We start from the raw sequence: 19,956 nt of genomic DNA on the forward strand, positions 1-19,956 counted from the left end.
GAATGCTTTGGAGGACGAAAACCCGGTGCGCCGACCCTACGGGAGTAGGATAAGGCAGGGGAGATGATGATGATGATCGACAGGGTATTGAGATGTGTCTGCACAAATCTAAATCAAATGTTGTTGATGACGTTACGAAAAGTCACAAATATTCGTGATAAGCCCTCAGATTGAAATATGTTTGCGAATTCCTTATAAAAATGAATAAGCTTGACTAACTGGCAGTCTGGGTCAAATTATGAATCAAATTACACATCTAGCCAGCCAGCCAGCCACTAGCTGTTGCTCGCTTACCTTTTTAATAGTAAAAATCACCCCAATAGTTTTAAAGTTATTCAATACATACAAAAATACAATTCTTTACTCTTTATAATATTAGTATAGATAGTATAGACAATGAAATTGGCAAACATTACACTTGTTAGTGGGACAAAAACGTTTCCACTATTATCCAGATAAACAATTAAGGTTACAAGAACATCAATTTAAAAAAAATAATATCACTAAAACTGCATTTAAGAACCTTTACAAACATTGACCTCTATCCATGATGTCGTCAAAATCAGATCAATTCATTTATGAATCCTTAAAGACTTTCTTTTTGTATTTTTGTTTTCGTATTAAAATGTAATAAATGTTCCATGTAACGGTATGATACACATGAGAGGTTTTTATTGCAAACTTATTACAGTTTAGTTTATGTTTAAAGTGAAAAGTTTTTAAAAAAATGTAACAAAAAAGTTATTTCAATGATTATTATCTGCCATGTACCTGAAAATCTATATCTATACTAGTATTATAAAGTGGAAAGATTTGTATTTTTGTATGTATTGAAATAAATCAAAAACTACTGGACCGATTTAAAATTCTTTTACCGTTTGAAAAGTAATTTATCTGTGAGTAACATAGGCTATTTTCATTATTTTTTAATATCACGCAGAGGAAGTCGAAAGCAACAGCTAGTAGTAAAATTTACTAATATAAATGCGAAAGTTTAAATGGATGGATGGATGTTTGTTAGAGTTTGTAGCCTAAACTGCTAACGGATCTCGATAAAATTTGGCATAGATGTAGAGGATAGTCTGGAAAAAAACGCAGGCTACTTGGTTTTGTTTTTTTAACCCACGCAGACGGAGTCGCGGGCGAAAGCTAGTATATAAATATACACGATTCTAATTATAATTTAATATTAACAGTATAAAAGTCTAAAATGATAAATGCATCTTGCTTGCTTTCTATTTGGCAGATTTAAAGTTACAATAAAAAAAAATATTAAAACATTTGCGGCTAAGAGCATTCGAGAGTGCTTTCGTGGTATTAAATTCCGTGCAAATAATAGCTTTACGTTGTACAATATGTCGTTGAAATGTAGAACATGGAGAAATCGATTTTCAACTTCTGTTTTATAGTTCACGTAGTACCGTGTACTTCTGTACTAATATTGTAAAGAGGAAAGATTTGTAATTTTTTATGTATTGAAATAACTCAAAACTAGTGGGTCGATTAAAAAAAATCTCTTACTATTAAAAAACTACTTTATCACTGAGTAACATAGGCTATTTTGTTTAAATTTTAAATTGTACATGGAGGAAGTATTTACTAAAGAAGTACAGCCTTACAAATAAACACGGCATTAAGTTAAACTTAGGAATAAACTGAGTCTAAGCAAAATTTGTACTAATATTTGCTTATACTAAGTTTATTCCATAGTTTAAGTTTATAGCGCGTTTATTTGTAAGGCTGGTAGACTTCACTGCTTGCCAAATACTGCCTCATTCTAAAGAAATCTGCGTGATATTCACCATAATCTAGAAGAAATCGATCATCGATCGTTAGCATCAACATCTACAGAAACTCCTTAGATGTCAGATTATTTTACTGGCTATACAAAACTTTTAAAACCAGCCAGTGCCTTTCAATCGAACAAAAAACGAAAAAAAAAACAACGTTCATTGAGACACGCTGGCCATCTGGACATCGGTCACTGACCTAGTACAACAAACACGTTGCCACTCAATAGTATCTGCTATTAGCTATCGCAGTAAATAATTCAACAATAACAAAACTCCTGTTGAAGTCTTGTTTATTGGTTCTCTGCTTGATGTGAAGCGGTTGGTTTTTTTACAGTTAATAAAAGCCAATTTATTATGCTTGTGATGGAAGAAACACTAAAGATACTAAAGTACTATAAGGTTGAAATGTGATGACAGAGGTAATGTGACAATTTTTAACAACTAGCTTTTGCTCGCGACTTCGTCTACGTGAAATTTAAAAATATAACTCATTCGGCGATTACGTAGCTTCTAATGATGAAATATTTTTTGAAATCGGCCCAGTAGTTTTTGAGTTATTTAATACATACAAAAATACAAATCTTTCCTCTTAATAATGTTAGTATAGATATAAGTTAGCATGCGAACAATATATCGGGTTACATTCTACGTCAAATCACACAATACCGTTCAAAGCACTATCGTTGTTTCTATTTGTGTTACCGATGTGTTGTTTACACAAACATCTGCAGTGGGCGGTGATAAGCACATTTCTAGTTTCTACTGATAACACCAGTAAGCTATGTAGGTTAGGAGGTGTTTTGCAGAACAATTGCAACAAGTTCTTTTATTATTGTTATGTTCTATATTATTATTTATGTCAGTTAATGGGGACAAACACATCATTACGTAAGCGCTGAGATAGTTGTAACTTTTTTTAATAGAATTTGATAAGGATAGCCTTATAATTTAAGACGCGGTTGCATATTTCAATGTCGTTTCAATAATCGGCCAGTTTCCTTAAAATGAATATAATTAGTGAGGTATGTCAAGCGTGGCTATTTCGTCTGAGGGCGTGAAATAATCACCTCTTACATCGTCGAGTCATGAAGCGTTTCGACACAGTCAGCCAGTGATGTTCATTGTTATGCGTTAAGTTATCGATTATCGATAATTGTTGGATTCGCAAAACCTATCTACTTTAAATAAGGTAAATCTAAATGTAAATCATTAAAAGAAGACGTTTTAATATTATCAATTTATAGTTACAGCCGTGGCATCGGTCTGGCTTAGTCAATTCCTCTACTTAGTCTTAGTTTGGACTTTTTGTTTCCAGCTCCCTCATAATTGAAGTCAAAACGTCCTTTTAAATCTGTTTATCAGTCAAAACTGTTTAAAAAAATATTGTTTTTTGGTTAAGGATAATTTTATCGACACTTAGAACATCACTATCTAACATATGGCGCCACAGTAAATGTATGTGGGTGTATGGCGAATTTCGTAAATCACTAATTTTGACTAACTAATGATTATATTTTGAAATTAGCAAATTTAGACTATGTAGGCGAAATGTCTGAATGTAAAACAACGTTGAATTCTTCACTTCTAGTGGCTAAATCCATAATTAATATTGCCTTCTCTATGTTTACAAAGAGAACGAGAAGGATGAATGTAGCAGATATAATTGCATAAATTTAATGCTTTAAATTATTCTGTCTCATCTCTTGTCTCGTTTTCACTTAAATGGCAAAACACTGAAACGAAACATAAACACATCGCTTCATAAGCGCCGCTATTAAACTATCAGTGGTCAATATTTGAAGAATTTTAACGTGTTCTTATCTAAGATGTTACATATTAAATTCGTTTCAGTATACTGCCGTAAGTAGTGTACCTTCCTGGTCACTAGGTACGTAATAAGTGTTCGAAGTCTCAGTATTTCAAGTACTTCAATTTTTCTTGTATAAGTTTCTGTTATGATTATGTCATTGCCTCTCTCCGATGCGTCACATAATGCGGCCTGTAATACATTATTAAGCTATTAAACGTTTTTATTTTCTTATTAACATGCTATGTAATGCTAGTTTCACATGAGGGCAGAGATTAAACTGTTGGCAATAAATGTCCAATATGAGTACTATACTACCTACTGCTCTGCATAACGTCCTCGTGTAAATACGAATGACTCAGTACATCTGTAGGCAGTTTTTTAATCCTTGAAATACATTACGTAATTAGTAAACATATTGGAAGCAGCGTACGTGATTTTCTTCATATTCTTTCTACTTCCTAGTAGTGTAATGGTTGAATTATTTTTTGAAATAAAAGCGACTAACGTGAAATTTCTGATACATCGGATAATTAATCTGTATTGTCAGCCAATTTGTAAAATGTTTTTACATACACAACATGTAAAATGAAACAAAACAATTACACATCTTACTAATACAAATGCGAATGTTTTAGCGGATGTTTGTTAGAGTTTGTAACCTAAATTGCTAAGCTGATCTCGATTAAATCTATACTATTATAATAAAGCGTAAACACACAGTTTGTTGCTTAAGATGTCAGCAATTACAGAATATTTTTGAATAATTCTTCTTTTAATAAAAAGCCCTACACTTACGTCACGCTTTAGGCTATATATCTTCAAGCTATTAAACTTAGGGGTAAATATTTTGGATTAAAACCCTAACGTGGGAAAGATACCATAAGTTGCTGCCAATATCAAGAAAGAAAGATTGCTAAGGTCTCTCATGCCATTTTGACATTTGTATTTGATAATTTGACAAATGTAAACAATAAAATAAAATTTTCATAATTTCATGCCGACGAAGTCACACGGGAACAGCTAGTTTGGTATAAATGTAGAGCATAGTATGGAAGAACACATAGTCTGCTTACTTTTTGTTTTTTAATTACACACGGATGGAGTATTATTTATGACCTTTTTTGTATCACGAGAACATATTTGTATGATTAGTATTAAAAGGTTATATTTGCGTGACACAGACAAGCATTCTTGTGACATGTAGATAGAAACATTTAGCATGTGTTAAGGTTACGGTGGCCAGTTGTAACATCTGTTTTATTTCAACAGCGTTAAAACTGTCTTATGATGAAAGAAATGTCAGTACATAGACATTTTCCTTACGAACATACAAATATACAAGAACATATTGTTGTCTCTATTATTTCAGAGGCAATGAGAGAGACAAAAAAATGTCTTTCGGTTGATGAACCAAGTAACATCATCTCCCTTACCTTATCCGACTCCTGTGGGGTCGGTGCACGGGGTTTTCGTCCTTCAAATAACTCTATCACCCGTGACCTCAGTCATCACTCCTTTCTTGATCATGTCACCTTTCACTCTTTCACGCAATACATCCATCTCTTTCTACGTCTACCTCTACTGGTGTACCTCCACACTTATAACTAAGACGAATCAAGTAATAATTTAAAAATTTACCCTTTGTCATGAATCATTTTTATTTACGTTTAAGCAACTATGATATCTAAATGTTTTAAAAACACATTTGTTTATTACAATTCATATAAATTGAATGCATATACAATTGTACAATTGTATTTGATAGCTATTCTCATGACAATTATAAACATTGCAAACTACACGTGGGCATGTGTCAGACGCAGATGGTAGCCGCATGCTGACGAGTTTTGTATAGAAAATTTGCTAACTCGCTAATGCTGGGTTTATAAAGTTTCTATTTATTTTATCATTACCTAGTGATTCATTTGGAAGTTTGAGAATAGCCCCAGTGGTAGAGAAGGTAAGGAGTAAAAGGTTAGCATGGTATGGGCATGTTATGAGGAGGAATGAATCGTATGTTACAAGGAGAACGTTAGTTATGAGTGTGGAAGGGTACACCGGTAGAGGTAGACCTAGAGAGATGGATGGATTGATTGAGTGATTACTGAGATGATGTATGAGAGAGTAATGCGTTAGATGACCGATGAGTTCTGTGTCGTATTTGTTACCTTCACGCTCCAAAGCATCAGTAGCAATTTACGTGTATGGAAACTAATGAAATACGCTAAAAATAAATCTAAAATAAATTCCAAGTAGGGTTGGCGATAGGCAGGCGGCTGGCCGAAAAATAGTGCCAAAGCCTAAAGTAGGTTTTTGATGAGATGACATCTGATATGACGTATGATAGTTGTTTGGAGGACAAAAACCTGTTGCGCCAACCCTACGGGAGTGGGATAAAGAGAAAGATGATGATGATTAGCTACTGATTCATTAGTGTTCGATGTAACAACGTTCAATGGAGTAAAACTCAAGTTATGTAGTTCAGGATAGTTGTGAATTTATCGAACCACAAGCACTATCGAGTGATTAAAAGTAGTTTGGAAACCACATACGATGTTCAAATTTATGTTAAGGAAGAGATATCCATTTAAAACTGCCAGATTGCTGTCCGCTCACGTTAGTCTGGACAATGGCAGAATCCCTCGCTTTGATTTGTTTTCTTTTGATATAGATTAAAAAAATAACAGTACTTTCTTGAAAATAATTTCTTAAAAAAATATTTGTATAATTCTGTGTATAAATTACCACCAACACGTAAATATTTTTAATTAATAAAATGTAATTGGTGTATAAAAAAAGTAACGTCGTCGTTAAGTCAATTTACAGTCATTAGTGAGCTAGCGGTTGAGCTTTGAGCCCCAGTTGCAATTTTAAATCCTCCAATTAAAAAGGATTAATGAACGACTACGAGATGATACTGCTAGAAGTATACGTATCTTTTTTAATCAGACCACTCTAAGTACTTTTTAGATCTACAATTAATAAAAATGCTATTGGAATATCGTTTACCTACTATCAAATGCATTGTTGTTTTTCTTTTAATCAGCATTCGTTGAATATTTTTTTATGTAATTATTTCTCGGTATGTATGATCAATTCAAACTGTAGATAATATTCATTTCGGAATTTATTTGCTGTTATTAGGTATAGGTATATATAGACAAGAGGCAGCGACGGAAGCAACACGGTGCAGAGGGTACTGGAGATCCCGGGACTCTCAAATCGCACCAAACGGCGGCCACCGAGGGGGTATTTGGTTTTTCTCCTCCCCTATACCAAAAAAAACCTAGACATTGAGTGGCATTTTTCATCAAAGATCTATCGAAACATGCTCTTTAACTAAACTATCGCACAACTGTATAGCTTTGATTCCTATGAGCTTATATGGAGGTGCGCACACTACTCTACTTTTAGTTGTGCAACCAAACCGTTGGAATGGCCTGCTAAACAATCGACAATCGCACAACAATTGTACGATAGTTTAGTCCAAGATGTGCGCGCGCTTTTATTGCTTTTTATGTTTTTCTTTTCTTGTTTAAAATTCGCTAAATCAGCTGTTACTTGTCACCATTGTATTGTTAATTCATTCTATTAAAATTATATGCAGCGGATGTCTGGCCAGATCATATCGATGATGCAACACTGTTTATGCTATAAACGCATCTACAGTCTTAAATACAAAGGTCAAATTTGCTTATAACAGTGCAGTCTAATAGACGATAAGTATGTTAATATGGAGAATACGGAATACGTATTGAATATTAAATTACTCACGAGCATTTATACCTTGTTGGATTTACTTGATTATAATCTCTATGTGAAATAAAAATTCATAGGCTAAAAGGATAGACATAAGTCTACACGATCCTGTTTCTTTTCATCATCACCAGCTCACTATACGTCCCCACTGAGTGGCTCAGAGCATACCGTAATAAGGGGTGAGGCCATAGTCAACCACGCTGACCAAGTGCGGATTGACTTCACACATAACTTTGAATTGCTTCGCTGACATGTGCAGGTTGCATCACGGTGTTTTCCTTCACCGTAAGAACGTCGGGTAAATTATTACATGTGAAATTCAAATAATCGAAAATGTCATTTGAGGGTGTGATTCGAACCCAAGACCTGTAAATTACAAGTGAAGTGTTCAAACCCCTGAGCCACCGACCGTCTTTATCTGTTAAATTAAAGAAAAATCATCATTACCTTCATCAGCCTTTCAGTCGATTGCAAGACATGGAGCCTTTTTAATGCCAGAAAAATATAATAAAAAAAAAATAAACATGCTTTGTTAGATATTATTTACGTTGGAATATTTTTTGTATCTTCTATTTATTTAGGAGTGATAGATGACAGATGACGGAATAGATAATGACCCCTGTTTATACAAAATATCATATCTGTTTTAAACGGATGTTCTGTCAATGAAGATAAATAAATAGTATAAATATAAATAGCTGAATCCGGCGAAAAAGTCAAATCTCTATTTTTTTTAAATTTTTTAAGATATGAATCCACTATACTGTTTTGTACAACATAATTTTAATATTTATTTAAGGACGTAGATGAAGGTGAACGCCCTTTTTTATGACTTGCAAAAAATAGGATGTTAAAAATTTTCTTCAGAACAGTCTTTGTTCGCGTCAAAAACATACTTAACCCCACACGTTTAATGCAAGTCCTGCTCACCTTTGTTCCCGTATGTTAGGACAATATTACAAAACGGTGCAACACCCGTGTCACTTTGGTATGCTGTCCAGGAGCCACGAATCAGTGGCCTTTGCACTTTTGAAGGAATCTTTATCTATACTGGCTATGATATACTAATATTGTAAAGGATGATTTGTATTTTTGTATGTATTGAAATAAATCAAAAACTACTGGGATAATTTCAATATTTCGTCATTAAAAGCTATGTGAACATTAAGTAATATAGGTTATGTTTTTAATTTTTTTTAATTTCACACGGGCGTATATTAAATATATTCCATTGACGTATCCATTTTTCGTAACTCCGTACGCGACTGCTTAAATGTGAAACGCATCCTATGCGTCGTGTAAATAGATACAAAGTACACATGTCGCCTGTCGCGATGTGAACGAACCTCCAGACACAGTCGTGCTTTGAATAAACAATCTCGGTACAGTTAGCGCCGCACATTTGAATGCATATTTACAGTTACGCTGATATTTCAAACAAGTTGTAACTAACCCCCGAGTGGTGGCTGGCAGATTTGTATACTCTGATTGCATAGAAAACCTGACTATTACACGAACAGTATGTGCTAGAAATACAGAAATTATATCAGTTATTTGATCTTGTTTGTTAATTGTTTGTAGTCTTTACTAATGTTATAAGAAGAAAGATTTGTATTTTGTATGTATTGAAATAACTCAAAAACTAATGGGCCGATTTTAATAATTCTCGCACCATTAAAAAGCTACTTTATCACAGATTAACATAGGCTATGTTTTATTATTTTTTTGCGCAACAGTTAGCAATTAATAAGCGTATAAAAAGCGTATCAGTGACCTGCAACCTATTTGAAAATGAAATATCCTAAATTTTATGAAGGCATATTCAGTAATCCTGCATTGGATTCATTTTATTGTGCAGCGTATCGTGTATTAAAGAGTTTATATATTTTTTTTATTTAATTAGCACTCAAGTGCAATATAGGTGACTGTACACACGAGTCCCGTCACACTTATCAGTGCTCTCAACTAACGCGGTCGCCCGACGATCTTTTGTTCTCTGCCTTCTATTATTTTTCGCCTTTTCAAGTCCCCCAGCCGCTGAATTAATGAGACATTCAACATTTACCTTTTTGTAAATCACCTCTTTACTCCTCGGGTCATTTTAGTGCAGACATGGAGTTTTGACTGACGAACTCTTTTGTGTTTATTTTAATTATTTGATAGCTTTTTCTAGCTTTAGCATTTCTATCAGATACCCGATCAGAATTGGAATAAGACATTCCTTGTATCAATAAATGCGAAAGTTTAAATGGATGGAGGTTAGAGTTTGTAGCCTAAACGTCATAACGGATTTTGATGAAATTTGGTATAGCTGTAAGGGATAATCTGGAAGAACATATAGGCTACTCACTTTTTTTCAATCCCACGCAGACGGAGTTCGGGCGAAAGTTAGTAATTAAATAAATAGATTTCTATGTATCGGTTCTATGTTGAATCTGTTTGTCTTGCCTTTTACTTCTTTAATGTCGATGAACTATTTCGTTTCTTATGTATAGACTTTATTGATAACTAAGTGATACTCGCGAATACATCTGCAAAAGTCTACAAAAGTAAATAAAATATTGCCTATGTTACTAACTGATAACGTAGCTTTATAATGGTGTAAGAATTTTTGAAATTCGTGCAGTACTTTTTGAGTTATTTCTATACATATAATGCAAATATTTCCGCTTTATAATATTAGCATAGAAATAGACTAAACTGTAACTATTTTGTATAGGTTTTATCAATGAAAATATAAGGCTAGTAACAGACATGGCTGTTTATATTATGCAATTATAAATCCATTCCAGATTACTAGACGAGTTTTAACACTCCCGTATAACCACAGATTAAAAAAATGTAAGAATAACAATGGCACCTGGAAATGTCTAGACATCTTTCTGCCTACAGCTTTATAACAATAGCTGCTCGCCTTTTGGTGTAATTGCGGTCGAAACTAGCTTTTATACAAAAAGGCTGTTGTTTCCTTCGCAATGTGTTTGTGGGAACGTCGCTAGGACAACTTATAGTTAAATGTTACTACTTACTAATATTGTAAATGCGAAAGTTTAGATGGACGGATGGTTGTTAGAGTTTGTAGCCTAAATTACTGCATGGATTTCGATCAAATTTGGCATAGATGTAGAACATAGTCAGAAAGAACACATAGGCTACTCAGTTTAGTTTTTTTTATTCAAACACGGACTAAATCGTGGGCGAAAACTGATCGTAAATATTTATCGGAATGTTATAGAGTGTAGATAAAATACAAACAAACAGATTCATTGTTTAAGTTAACTTGCAGTAGTCGATATGATTTTATGGCATCGTTTGTAGCAGGAATGTAAACACTTCCTTATGACCGTATGTGATTTAACTATCGACTTATAGTACAAAACGAAATGTAACTCACGATCTGCAGTTTAGAAGATTTAGGGCCTGTCCCACCACTGATAGATGCCCAGATACTTATGTAGTTTAGAAATTACGTCACTTTCAGATGTTTCCATTACATGTGTTATACGTTGGATTGTTATTAGACAATTTACAATTTGGTGGGACAGGCCCTAATGAAATTGTTTTGAGTAAAGTACGGTATAAGTATAAAAATATTTATGAATATGGTAAAAAATAGTATACTATGATATATATTAAGATAAGATTTTTTTTTACGCCAGTTGGTTTTTGCACGATTCAATGAACGAAATGACATAAATAAGGTTAAGTTGTTCAGGTTAATTAAAAACCGTTAATTCAATTGATGCTAAGTAAGATTACGTACTTAACTTGTTATATGTTATTTAAGTAAAGTTGATCTGAATTTAAATGAAACCTTTACGATCATTTTATTTTCTACCGTACTAATATTATAAATGCAAAAGTTTAGATGGATGGATGTTAGAGTTTGTAACCGAAACGGCTGCACGGATTTCGATAAAATTTTGTATAGGTGTAGATGATAGTCTAGAATAACACGTATGCTACTCACTTTTCATTTTTATAATTCCACGCGGACGTAGTCGCAGGCGAAAGCTAGTATTACTTTATTTTTTGTTTATTATTGTGTTGTAAATTGCTACGATTATGAAATATTCTACTCAAATTAATAACGTTAAAGCTTTTCTATTCCAGAGTAAGATGCAATTTAGAGAGTAATGTCTCTAATCTTCGAAATAATATAGAAGTAAAAGGTTTTTATGAATACGGAACTCTGTTAACCCTGATATGGATATTAGATTTGAAAATATAATGGTTTTATAGTCTGCAATTTGATTTCAAGCCGTGAACACTTGTAACAATTTCTACTCATCTTTCTTCAGAATGTCGGCCATCTTGTGTTTTTGATAACATTGTGTCGATGTTAGGCGGAACGTGACTAAAGGTGAAATTATTGTGCACCAGCAAAATTAGGACAACACGCTGCGCCAAGTTAATGATTTTGCAGAATAGATTTACATATAATAATGTGCAGACTAGGCCAGTACAGTTGGTGAGTAACGCTCAATAATGGACTGTCAATCAACTGGCACAGTATGAACACTAAGTGGCGCCAGTGACTCCATACAATCTGACTAGCGGTTGCAACTGTCAAACTGTACTGGCCAAGTGTAAACCGAACAATAATGCTTGCCTCAACGATAGTTCCAATGTAATTAAAATTAAAAAAATTGTGACCTGTACAATGCGCAATTCATGAATAGTATTATTTTTGTTCATTTGTTGATTATAATTGATTTTAATTTTCGGTAACGCATAAATTTTATTCAAAGTTCCACTCCGTATTTAAGTTTTAAACGTGCGATTACATGGGATAGTGTGGTGTCAAAAATGTTTTAGATTTTCTTTTGTTTATTTTACATGTTTTTGTTTTTAAAACAAAAATGCTAACGACTAATTAATTAGATGATTATGTCATTGTTAAATGTTCATACTGATTGAACATACATCGGTACAATGTATGTTTTCTATGAATCACTTATAGTCAGAGGTTTAGAAGCAAATAATAAACATGTAATATGAAATCGACTAATTACTACCAATATTATTGTTTTAACGATAACTTGAACATAACCGATGATAATTCGTGAGAAAGGTAAATAATTTGTTTCTTATTTATACTTAAGTGTATGTCCTTTTATCTAATCAATTTTGTGGAATATGTTGCACTTACAAAGTCTTCAAGTGGAAAATTAGAAATATAGCGTAGGATCTGTATGGTGTTTTCTCCACTCACTCTTTTATCTGGAAATGAGATGTCGATTAAAAATAAAATTTGATTATTTCAGTGTTCAAGTTAAAATGTTCTGATAAAGATCACATGGAAACTGTGTTACATTACTTCATATAATTCAATTTATTACAATATTTTTATCTGTTATTGCCAGACCCGTTTTATTACTATACGTAACGAATCAAACTTTATTACCCAATGTAGATAATTAACCTAAAAAGTTATTATAATCTGTGATTACGGACGGCCATTGAATGAACTCGGCGTGACATCGCCATAGATAACCAAACCATAGACAACCATAGAGCATGCTCACAGCTCGTTAACACAACGTCCGTAGCAAATAACTGTGGCACAATTTAACTGTAATTTAACTTTGTCAGTTCTCGTTCAATGCCATCATTAAAAATTTGATTTGCTTTTTTATATTATAAGTTGGTAAATCAGCAAGCGGCCACCTGAATCCGCTGAAATGGCGAAGCGACCGCTGCTCATAGACATTCGCAATTGCAGATGTCTACCTTATTCGACGGAAGAGGAGACGTAGATGAAGAGAATATTTCGCCATCCTGTACGTCTCCTCCTCCGTCAAATCCACTTTTCTTTTCCCGTCTTTCCCTGTTAGGAAAATGGTGTTCCGAAAATACGTGAAGAACTGACCGTTACAGTTACGTTAAAGGATAAGATAGATGCCATGGACCTGATTAAGTTTAGTTAAAAAAAAACATACAGACGAATTGCGTACCTCCTTTTGGGTAGTCGGTCAAAAATGTTGCTTCACTTCTGATGACTAGCATAATAAATATACGCCACTGAAGAATGATTAATAGCACAGATCTATCTTGCTGTACAGGGTACAGAATTAACAACCAACCCTGTAAACTGAATTCATACACGATCAATATTGCATACGTTCAACTTTGGCTACGTACATGCAACATTAGAATTCCAATAAACTGTTATACACAACTGTTACTAAATTGTTTCGAATATTTTAACGAGCAGTTACAAACTAATCGCATCGTAAGTGGTTGTCAGTAACAAATGGCGATCGCCACTTGAGGCCATTTCACTTTAATGTCATTTAGATCAATCGTTGGTTTTATTTTTAGCATCTTGACGCGTCTTGGTGTCCGGGGTCTTAGTAAATTGATTGTCTGTATATCTTACTAATATAAATGCGAAAGTTTGGATGTTTGTTAGAGTTTGTAACCTAAACGGCTGAACGGATCTCGATGAAAATTGGCATAGTCTTCTCTCATCAGGATACTCTGAAAGAACACATAGGCTACTTAATATTGTTTTTATTAACTTTGAAAGCTGATATAAAAAAAGAAGCACTTATAAAGTGAAACATTTAAAAATAGAGATAGCTACTTTTAAGTTGTATTGGTTATTCTACCATTCCTTGTTTATTCCGAAGATGTTACCTGCGTCTTATACGATATGATATGGACATATACGGAAAAATGATGGGAACATGATGAAGAAAGTAGTGAGAATAAATATGGATGGCTATAAGGAGCAAGTCCGTAGGTAATATGGTTAGAGTTTATGAACGAGGATATTTGTAAGAAGGGAGCGATTTCAGATATGGTTTAAATATTGACATTTGGTATGTAAAAGAAAAGAAGATAATGTTGCAGTGTCAAGTATGATAGCAAGCTTTAAAACGTTTATGTTTTAAATAACATTATAATAGACTAGCTGTTGCCAACGACTTCACCCGCGTGAAATAAAAAAAGTAATAAATGCATAGCCTGTTACTCAGTGATAATATAGCTTTTTAATAGTGAAAGAATTTTTGAAATCGGTCGAGTAGTTTAGATTATTTCAGTATATACATAAAAAAATCATTCCTCTTTTTATTATTAGTCTAGACTAGCTGTTGCTCGCGTCTTCGTTCTCTCGGAAATATGATTGTAACAAGAATATATACAGCTTGTGTTACACAGTGATAGCGTAGCTTTTTATTGCTGAAAGATTTTTTTTAAATCGGCCCCTTAGTTATTGAATTATTCAAATACATACAAAAATGCAAATCTTTCCTCTTTATAATACTAGTATAGATATAGATTAGTTTGCACTTATGCTTTGGTTATTTAACATTTAACGACGAATGGTCGTCGTATTATGCAACGTTAACTGTTGAACAGTGCCGCCTTTGTCTTGTTACGCTGAATTTATTAAGGCTTGAATTAATTAATCGCTTAGCTGACATCAAAATCGATTAACGTCTGGATCTCTGTTAAAAACTTTTTACAATAAATGATTTATCTATTCTCTTATTATAAAGAGGAAAGATTTGTATTTTTGTATGTATTGAAATAACTCAAAAACTACTGGGCCTATTTCAAAAATTCTTTCACCATTAAAACGCTACGTTATCGCCATGTAACATAGGTTATATTTTTTTTATCTTACTTTTGTCTATACTATTAATATGATGAAGAAGAAAACTTTATTTGTTTGATTGTAATGAACAGGCTCAAAACTACTGGATTTTAAAAATTCTTTCACCGTTGGAAAGCTAATTTATCTGTGTGTAACATAAGCTATATTTTTCATTTCTTTATCATTATTTTTATATTTCACGCGAACGGAGTCGCGGACAAAAGCTAGTTTTGTATATATTGAGTTTCATCCTATTTTTATATTTGTTTTTTTACTTTTGAGGTTGACTTAACGCATGTTTGAATGTCTTCGCAGACTGTTTTCCTTCACCGTAAGAACTTTGCATTATATTTTGTTACGCTAATGAAATTTGCTGTATTCGCAATGTATCATATTACAATTTGTATATTAATCCCCGTCTAGACTGTCACCCTTGTGTCGGTTCAGCTTTTTGCGTAACCTCGGTGTTGGATGTCGGTGAACTGTCAGCTAATTTGCTGTCGGTGACCGGAAAATCAGTCTTATAGAAACGAAGATATTAAAAAAATAGATAGAGGAGGCATTGTTTTTAAAATATATTTGATCTTAAACGTATATTATTATTGTTGTAAAGGGACATAACTTCATGTAAGACTGGTATCAAGGATAGGAAACTCAATCAAGTGTTAGATGACCGAACTGTGTCGTATTTGTTACCTTCATGCTCCAAAGCATCGGTAGCAGTTTACGTGTATAAATAATGAAATACATTATACATAAATCTAAATAAAATCCCACGTAGAGTTGGCGATAGGCAGGCGACCGGCCGCAATAAATAGTGCCAAATCCTAAAGTAGGTTTTTGATGACTGAGATGACGTATGATAAAGTTGTTTTGAGGACAAAAACCTGTTGCGCCAACTCTACGGGAGTAAGATAGGGAGGATGATGATGATGGAAAGTAATGAAATACACTATATAGTTATCTTTCATGGAATTGAATAGTTATTACTCTACAGTCTATTACATCACGTATTTCAAAACATTCTAATAGAATATTTAATATCAAGTTTTATAGACTAGTAATTGTTATGTAGTGACATTCAATGAATGACAATTACAGTCACCTGTACCAACTTATCTGTAGCTCATATTCCCTTGTCATAAGGTTCACATCACCCTAGCCGTTTGTCGTAGACAAGTCCGTTCACACGAGCGTTGACTAGAAAGTCTTGTTGGAAAATGAAAGTGCTCCTATAAACTCCGTTAGTTATTCCCACAAGTGAACAAAAACATACTATCTACGTCTATGAGTATAGTATGGTTACTGGGATTCTTACTGTAGGTTTGACCTTGAACTGAGATTGACATAGAAAGGTGACCCAACTACCATATAGGATACAGGCTAGGAAGAATGAGAAACCGTAGGTTTGACCTTCCGAAGTACGTATTTCTTTTAACAATCAGATTTAATTATCTGTGTACGCTTTAAAATACCATAAAATGTATTAAACAGGTTAAAAAGATCTTATTTTAACCATGAACTTATACAATGGTATCATGCCCTCAACCCTTTCTAATTTAGTCCGACCTATTTTCGTACGGTAGATTTTTTATCTGAGCCATGTTTAGTCGAGATTTACGTAACCTCTGCTCATTTACTGCTGTTAAAATAAATATTTAAAGTGCACGTTTTATTACAAATTGAACGCACAGATTGTTTACATTTCCAATAATGAGTAATGAAAGCAAGGAAGTACTCTATCGGATTAGTTAAACGGATATAGAAATGTGCATTTTATGGTTTTTCGTATCTCAAGATGTTTGAATCATGTGATGAAAAATAAATGCCCTTTTTAAACTTCTGTATTTTACACTTAGAACTATTGATCCCGCCAGAATGGCGCGTTATTTCAATATGTCTGAATGACATTGACAGCTGTCATAGGGATGGGACGTCTATGCTAATAATCTAGTGTTGCACCAATCCTACAGCGCTGTAGTGATTTTTCGTCCGTACACTAATATAAATCTGAGACTGTAAATAAATCGAGCATTTAATAGATCAAGTATTTCGCAATAACTCGATTAGTTAAGACAACTTTACAACTATGCGACAACTATGATCCAGCTTTATCTCCGTGATTTATTAAGCAGTTTGTACCAGAATTTGAGATACAATTTCTGAGATATTTCAACCATAGAAACTATTTTAATTTTAAGGGTTTTTGTTACCCAATTAATTGACCGATTTACAGGAACGTCAGTTACTGGTGTACATTACTCCAAAGTACTCGTAAATATCTTTTTAATCTATACTATTATTATAAAGAGGAAAGATTTGTATTTTTGTATGTATTGAAAAAACTCAATAACTAGTAGGCCAATTTAAAAAATTCTTTCACCATTAAATAGCGTTGTTATCATTGAGTAACATAGGCTATTTTTTAATTTCGCAGGACGTAGTCGCGGCCAATAACTAGTTATTTGTTAATGAATTGAATAAGTACCGTCTAAATCTAAGGCAAACTCTTTTTTTAAAGTGAGTATTGAATACAATATTTATATAGTAAATTGTTAAAAAATGTAGTTACTATATTACTATTGTTATATTTATAGCAAGTTTTGAGTTTTAACAAATTGTGATCGTGGCTTTAAATACTAAATTGCTAATTTGCGATTCAATTCAGCCATAATTGGTAGCACAGAGTATAACAACCTCTTTATTGGGCTGCGGTCACATCGCATTCAATTGTTCGTTTAATTTATTCGAGGAAATACGTAGGTAGGAAATTTATGGACACAGCCGAATTAGGATGTGGTACGCGGTTTGGTCATCTAGGACACCTGTAGTGTACTGAATGTTGGCCTAGCTCGTGTTATTAAAACAAATTCTACGATATCAGTATATTAAAAGCATGGCTGTTGCTCGCGACTTCGTCCCCGTGAATTTAGAATGTAATAAAAAATTGCCTCTGTTACTGAAAACGTAGCTTTTTAATGGTGAAAGAATTTTTGCAAAACTTTGCAATCTTTGAATTGCAAATTTTTCCTCTTTATAATATTAGTATAGGTATTTCGTTTATGTAATTAAATATGAAAATCGCCCTAATGAAACCCTAATTTATCTTTGTTAATAGTTTTATTTTAAATTGAAACCGGCCCATTAGTTTTTGAGTTATTTCAATACATACAAAAATTCAAATCTTTCCTCTTTATAATATTAGTATAGATTATTCTATGTTATTTCTCTGAGATCTGTGAACATTATCGTCGTATCGTGTACCGGAGAGACCGCAAGAAATTTTTCCCGTGGAACTGTAAGGAAGATCGGTTAGTGTGGTGTTAATATTAAATTACAAGGCTCATATCGATTGTGATTTATATTGCACTGATGCATAAATACCGCTAACTTCCTGTATGGAAAATGAGGGTTTCATTTTCTTTAAAGGATATAGTTTTTAATCGATTTAATCAGAATATTAGAGTCTAAATTCCAATTAATTAAGGTAACTTCCGCCGTTACTTGTTAGTCATTTTTTTGGGACGTAATATAATACGATAGTATACAGTTAGTAGAACCTAAACGTTTATGGAATTATTTGAACGTGGGCGTTGTTAAATTTATCCAATGCCAGATACTTCAGATAACAATCTCTATTTCCTTTACATCTAAAATTAAATAATTGTACACCTGAATGGTCTTTAGTCAGTGGGCGTGTTGTACCGAACAGATGCTTAACTGTCCTATACAACCGTAAATCATAGTATGTCATATTAATATTATAAATGCGAAAGTTTAGATGGATGGATGGATGTTTGTTAGAGTTTGTAGCCTAAAGGGCTGAACGGATCTCAATGAAATTTGGTATAGATATTGTTAGGAGTAAAATTAGTACTATGCTGTAGAATTGGCGCAACTCTAGATTATCGGCATAAACGTCACGTCCCTAGCTGACAGCTGTCATTGTCACTAGAAGAGATAGATTGGCGCGCAATCTGAATCCTAACGAGAAGTGTTGCTCTGAGTTTAAAGCGACAGTATCAATTAAATAAGTTGTCTAAAAATATAGAGGATAGTGTGGAAGAACAAATAATCTATTCACTTTTGTTTTTTTTTATTCCACGCGGACGGAGTCGCGGGCGAAAGCTAGTCTGATATAATTTAGTTTATTGTGTAGATACTATGTACAGTTATGGATATGCGCTGTGTTCATCTTACAGAAAAATTCCCTTGTTCCTTGTAACGGGAACGCTGAAATCATATTTCGCTGAAAGATTTGAGAATACCGAGATACGATTATATTTTTACGACGAGATACGATTTAAAGAATTGAAAAATAACTAGTAAGATGTATGCAGGTATATTTTCAAAAGTAAAAGTCGTTAAATCTTTACATATGCAGTCCTTAATATGGGTATGTGATACTAAATCTACACTTAGCGATGTCGTCGCCATCAGCAGTATTTTGTCGTGAATCGACTGTTAAAGCGTGCGCACACCTGAAACTAATCTATCGCAACTGTTTAGCTTTGATTCCTATGAGCTTATATGGAGGCGCGCCTTTAAACAGTTGGCTGCGAAACAATCGACAATCGCACAACAGTTGCGCGTTGGTTTAGTCAAAGTTGTGCGCACGCTCTACGGGTAATGAATAAGCAATGTATTAGTTAACTAAAAAGCTGTTAGTACCTGATGTAACATTCAACATGAATATCAAAATGTCATTTTGTATTACCGAATACTGCATGTAATCATTTCTAATTTCTGTGAAAGTTACAATTTCTTTAAGCGTACTTGAAGATATATTGCTAAAAGAGAAAATGTAAATTTGTATTTTCGGATTTTTGTATGTATTGTACTCAAAAACTACTGGACCGATTTCAATTTCTTGCACCATTAAAAAGCTACGTTATCACTGAGTAACGTAGGCTTTATTTTTACTATTCTTTCAAATTCACGCGAGCAAAGTCGCGTGCAACAATTACTTGCTGAATAATTTTTTTTTT

The 19,956-nt window shown here is 33.4% G+C and overlaps 1 protein-coding gene across 1 annotated transcript in view; it reads left to right on the top strand.

Moving 5' to 3' along the window:
* The window catches only part of LOC106111722, a 47,423-nt gene that overhangs the window by 13,719 nt on the left and 13,748 nt on the right, over positions 1 to 19,956 (top strand). The gene's annotated exons all lie outside the window — the stretch shown is intronic.

The sequence above is a fragment of the Papilio polytes genome, unplaced genomic scaffold, assembly GCF_000836215.1.
Source record: "Papilio polytes unplaced genomic scaffold, Ppol_1.0 DF824146.1, whole genome shotgun sequence".
Lineage (NCBI taxonomy): Eukaryota > Metazoa > Arthropoda > Insecta > Lepidoptera > Papilionidae > Papilio > Papilio polytes.